Genomic DNA, 6,000 nt, shown 5'->3' with positions numbered 1-6,000 from the left:
GCTCCCTAACTATGGGTGGTAGATTAAAAGACACTCACCCGATTTGGAGCCACGTAGTCGCCGGTCGTCCTGTGTTGATCTCCTGCCCTGACTACGCCAACTGTTGGAGGGAAGAAAAACCTCAAAGTCTGTTCTCGACTGTGTGGTGTTGGTAAAACTTTGTTTAATTCAGAAAAACTGTGCACACAGGAGAGATAGATTCAGCGACTATCCTGTAGCTCGCAAAAGCCAGCTCGGCCTGTCCTCAGAATTACATGCATATATATTTAAAGTTCTTTGGAGTCACAAACAGGTATTGACGTCACTGAATCATTCAGAACAATACAAAGTGATCAGTGTGCATATTTGCTGGTCCCCGTAATCGGAAAACGATTAAAGAATGCAATGTTTCCTTACAATCTCATGGGTTTGTGCTTAACAGATTTAACTTCTAGAAGAGGGTGCAAATGTGTTGAACAATGGATCCCTTAGACTTACTGGGGCCTCCTGTGTTTCCCTTTTCATATTCAAATGCTCTGTGTTATGGGTCAGGGTTTAGAGAATCCCAAAGTGTATCATGGAGATCACCTGACCCATAACTTTTAATGGATTGTGGTATGGGGAGCACACGGCTCACTCCACAGGTGTGGTACAGCAGAAAATGGACCGGTAGTTTTTCATAAGAACATAAGAACTAGGAACAGGAGTAGGCCACCTGGCCCCTCGAGCCTGCTCCGCCATTTAATGAGATCATGGCTGATCTTTGTGGACTCAGCTCCACTCTCCGGCCCGTACACCATATCCCCGAATCCCTTTATTCTTTAGAAAGGTATCTATCTTTTTCTTAAAAACGTTTAAAGAAGGAGCCTCAACTGCTTCACTGGGCAAGGAATTCCAGAGATTCACAACCCTTTGGGTGAAGAAGTTCCTCCTACACTCCGGCCTAAATCTACCTCCCCTTATTTTGAGGCTATGCCCCTAGTTCGTCTTCCCCGACCAGTGGAAACAACCTGCCCGCATCTATCCTATCTATTCCCTTCATAATTTTATATGTTTCAATAAGATCCCCCCGCATCCTTCTAAACTCCAATGGGTACAGTCCCAGTCTACTCAACCTCTCGTCATAATCTAATCCCCTCAACTCTGGGATCAACCTAGTGAATCTCCTCTGCACTCCCTCCAGTGCCAATATGTCCTTTCTCAGGTAAGGAGACCAAAACTGAACACAATACTCCAGATGCGGCCTCACCAACACCTTATACAATTGCAGCATAACCTCCCTAGTCTTGAACTCCATCCCTCTAGCAACGAAAGACAAAACTCGATTAGCCTTCTTAATCACCTGTTGCACCTGCACACCAACTTTTTGCGACTCGTGCACCAGCACACCCAGGTCCCTCTGCACAGCAGCATGTTTTAACATCTTACCGTTTAAATAATAATCCATTCTGCTGTTATTCCTCCCAAAATGGATAGCCTCACACTTGGCAACATTGAATTCCATCTGCCAGACCCTAGCCCATTCACCTAACCTGTCCAAATCCTTCTGCAGACTTCCGGTATCCTCTGCACTTTTTGCTTTACCACTCATCTTAGTGTCGTCTACAAACTTTGACACATTGCACTTGGTCCCCAACTCCAAATTGTCTATGTAAATTGTGAACAACTGCGGGCCCAACACTGATCCTTGAGGGACCCCACTAGTTACAGGTTGCCAACCAGAGAAACACCCATTTATCCCCACTCTCTGCTTTCTGTTAGTTGACCAATCCTCTACCCATGCTACCACTTTACCCTCAATGCCATGCATCTTTAGTTTATGCAGCAATCTTTTGTGTGGCACCTTGTCAAAAGCTTTCTGGAAATCCAGATATACCACATTCATTGGCTCCCCGTTATCTACTGCACTGGTAACGTCCTCACAAAATTCTACCAAATTAGTCAGACACGACCTACCCTTTGTGAACCCATGCTGCGTCTGCCCAATGGGACAATTTCCCTCCAGGTGCCCCGCTATTTCCTCCTTAATGATAGATTGCAGCATTTTCCCTACAACCAAAGTTAAGCTTACCGGCCTATAATTACCCGCTTTCTGCCGACCTCCTTTTTTAAACAGTGGTGTCACGTTTGCTACTTTCCAATCCTCTGGGACCACCCCAGAATCTAGTGAATTTTGATAAATTATCACTGGTGCGTTTACAATTTCCCTAGCCATCTCTTTTAACACTCTGGGATGCATCCCATCAGGGCCAGGAGATTTGTCTACCTTTAGCCCCATTAGCTTGCCCAATACTGCCTCCTTAGTGATTACAATCATCTCAAGGTCCTCACCTATCATATCTTTATTTCCATCAGTCACTGGCATGCTATTTGTGTCCTCCACTGTGAAGACTGACCCAAAAAACCTGTTCAGCTCCTCAGCCATTTCCCCGCCTCCTATTATTAAATCTCCCTTCTCATCTTCCAAAGGACCAATATTTACCTTAGCCACTCTTTTTTGTCTTATATATTTGTAGAAACTTTTACTATCTGCTTTTATGTTCTGAGCCAGTTTACTTTCATAGTCTACCTTACTCTTCTTTATAGCCTTTTTAGTAGCTTTCTGTTGTCCCCTAAAGACTTCCCAGTCCTCTAGTCTCCCACTAATTTTTGCCACTTTGTATGTTTTTTCCTTCAATTTGATACTCTCCCTCACCTCCTTAGATATCCACGGTCGATTTTTCCCCTTTCTACCGTCTTTCTTTTTTGTCGGTATGAACCTTTCCTGAACACTGTGAAAGATCGCTCGGAAGGTTCTCCACTGTTCCTCAACTGCTTCACCGTGAAGTCTTTGCTCCCAGTCTACCTTAGCTAGTTCTTCTCTCATCCCATTGTAATCGCCTTTGTTTAAGCACAAAACACTAGTGTTTGATTTAACTTGTCATCCTCCAACTGTATTTTAAATTCCACGATAAAGATTATTATATTATTATAATTTAGCGTGGCCAATCCACCTACCCTGCACATCTTTGGGTTGTGGGGGTGAGACCCAAGCAGACACGGGGAGAATGTGTAAACTCCACACGGACAGTAACCCGGGGCTGGGATTGAACCTGGGACCTTGGTACTGCGAGGCAGCAATGTTAACCACTGTGTCACCGTGTCGCCCTGGGTCAGTGCAGATTTGATGGGCTGAATGGCCTTCCTGTTGGGGTTCGATCATCCTGAGCTCTGGAGGAGGAGATGGCGCCAGAGCTTTGATTGACACTCAGCTGGAATGGGGGCGGTGCTCAGCACTGGCGGGCCGATTGGCTGAAAGCAGTGCCAATCAAGTTGTGACGTGACGAGCCGCAGTCCCCAGGCCGGCGCGCGAATGGCTGAGCCGGACGCCCATCATCCTGTGAGCGCATGCGCGGTGGCGCCGGGATGGGCGGCCCGGCCGGCCGGCGACTGGCTGAGCGGGACGTCAATCAGCCTGAGGACGCATGCGCGGTGGCGCCGGGATGGGCCGGCCGGCCGGCGACTGGCTGAGCGGGACGTCAATCCTCCTGAGGACGCATGAGCGGTGGCGCCGGGATGGGCGGGCCGGCCGACGACTGGCTGAGCGGGACGTCCATCAACTTCGTCATCAGCGTGGCGCATGCGCATGGGCTGGGCCTAGTGCTGGTGCCCGGGGTCGATGGGTGAAAGGAGGGCGATGAGATTCTGTGGTGTTTATCAATGTATAAGAGGTAGGCTTGGCTCATTGACAAACATGGCCGTGAAAAACACCTTCTGTTTATTGCATGGCAAATAACGTGGTTTACCCTCTGGAGGAGCAGTCTCCCCAATTAAATGCATCTTGTTTTTGGATGAAGCCGAGACCAGGCCTCAGGCCTCGGGCTCTCAGCCTCTTTCCCACCACCTAACTTTCTGTTTTAAATTAGGCAGCAGTTTATTAGACAGCTTATTGTATTTTCAGTATGTTCAGGTTTTTGAATAATTGCTGTAATCAGCGACAGGTTGATGGTGGCTAGGTGAAGCTGAACAGCGTTCACCCAAAGGCCTGTTGCTGTGTAGCCTCCATCGATTGGAATCATGTTCCACCTGCCATTGAGCCACCCAGGGAGATGCACAGAGATGAGCAGCAACTCTTTTGGAATTTATGGCTGGAGGTGATTAGCCCAATTACTTGGGGTTGGGTTGTGGGGGGACACATTTCCCCCTGTTGGTCATTACTTTTGAAGTGGCGATGCCGGCGTTGGACTGGGGTGAGCACAGTACGAAGCACAGTATGAATTCACCTGAGGAAGGAGCAGCGCTCCGAAAGCTAGTGACATCGAAACAAACCTGTTGGACTTTAACCTGGTGTTGTAAGACTTCGTACTATTACTTTTGAACACAGTTTCTGGGTTAAAGCTGCACCTCTTGTGCCCTTTTTTTAAAGTAAGAGTCTTAGAACACCAGGTTAAAGTCCAACAGGTTTGTTTCGATGTCACTAGCTTTTGGAGCGCTGCTCCTTCCTCAGGTGAATGAAGAGGTCTGTTCCAGAAACACATATATAGGCAGATTCAAAGATGCCAGGCAATGCTTGGAATACGAGCATTAGTAGGTGATTAAATCTTTACAGATCCAGAGATGGGGTAACCCCAGGTTAAAGAGGTGTGAATTGTGTCAAGCCAGAACAGTTGGTAGGATTTCTGGAAGTGTGGTAGAGGCAGGAATCTGTGTATTTATATGTTTCTGGAACATACCTCTTAATTCACCTGAGGAAGGAGCAGCGCTCCGAAAGCTAGTGACATTGAAACAAACCTGATGGACTTCAACATGGTGTTGTAAGACTCCTACTGATCTCACCCCAGTCCAACGCCGGCATCTCCACATCATGGCCTTTTAAAAAAAGTTGACATTTTATTTTCTCCATTTTTAACAACGTCTGGAGAGTCGGCATGGTGGTGCAGCAGTTGGCACTGCTGCCTCACGGCGCCAAGGATCCGGGTTCGATCCCAGCCCCTGGTCACCGTCTGTGTGGAGTTTGCACGTTCTCCCGTTTGCGTGGGTCTCACCCCCACAACCCAAAGATGTGCAGGGTAGGTGTATTGGCCACGCTAAATTGCTACTTAATTTGGAATTATTTTTTTTAACAATGTCTGGATGTATTTATTAGAACTGATTTAAAAAAAGTGTGTAATAAGAATTGCAGGCTGCAATTCGATGACTTGAAATTTTTAATGCAGTAGTAGTTCACAGATACCTCGTTGTTATGGTATGGGAGGAGGCCATCGTGTCTGCATTATGTTTAGTGCCATTCCCTGCCTTTTCCCCATCCCTCTGCATATCGTTTCTGTTCACAATGTCATCAGATGCCCTCTTGAATGCCTTGGTTGAACCTGCCTCTACCACACTTCCAGACAGTGGATGCAAGAGCTGAACCACTCATTGTGTGAACACTTTTGTTTTCTCACATCACATTTGCTTCTTTTGCAAATCTCTTTAAATCTTTGCCATCTTGTTCTTGATGCTTTGGCGAGCACGAACAGTTTCCCCCCCTATCTACTCTGTCCAGCACCCTCATGATTTTGAACATCTTTATCAAAACTCTTCTCTAATCTATCCTCATAACTGAAGTTTCTCATCCTTGGAACCATTCTTGTGAACCTCTTCTGCCCTCTCTCTTCTGTGTCCACATCCTTCCTATAGTGTGGTGCCCAGAACTGTACACAATATTCATTGTGCATCAAATCAAAAACATAAGAATGTGTATTGCTGAAAAGAGACATGTTGAAGCAATGGGCAAGTATAAAAAAGTCTTACACTCATCAGGGTACTTCAGAAAAATACCAGCATAAGATGAAAACACAATTTATACTGCTTGAGAGGTGATTGTTGATTAATTGACAGATGGCTCTGGTGGAGGTGATGCATGGAGAATGAGTCAATTAATGGTGACTGACAGATAACAGCCAAGCATTATTTGAAATTGAAACCAGGGAGCTTGACTTGGATTGGATTTGTTTATTGTCACGTGTACCGAGGTACAGTGAAAAGTATTTTTCTGCGAGC

General features: G+C 46.3%; 1 protein-coding gene across 2 annotated transcripts in view; it reads left to right on the top strand.

Moving 5' to 3' along the window:
- The first annotated feature begins 3,597 nt into the window (after positions 1-3,597).
- Positions 3,598-6,000, top strand: part of dgcr8 (DGCR8 microprocessor complex subunit) — a 127,115-nt gene continuing 124,712 nt past the window's right edge. For both annotated transcript variants that reach the window (XM_072470684.1, XM_072470599.1), the window contains exon 1: positions 3,598-3,689. The gene's annotated coding sequence lies outside the window, so the exon portion shown is untranslated. The remainder of the gene's footprint in view (positions 3,690-6,000) is intronic.

The sequence above is a fragment of the Scyliorhinus torazame genome, chromosome 1, assembly GCF_047496885.1.
Source record: "Scyliorhinus torazame isolate Kashiwa2021f chromosome 1, sScyTor2.1, whole genome shotgun sequence".
Classification (NCBI taxonomy): Eukaryota; Metazoa; Chordata; class Chondrichthyes; order Carcharhiniformes; family Scyliorhinidae; genus Scyliorhinus; species Scyliorhinus torazame.
The sequence above is the reverse complement of the archived record's forward strand: the minus strand, read 5'-3'. Positions and strand labels throughout refer to the sequence as shown.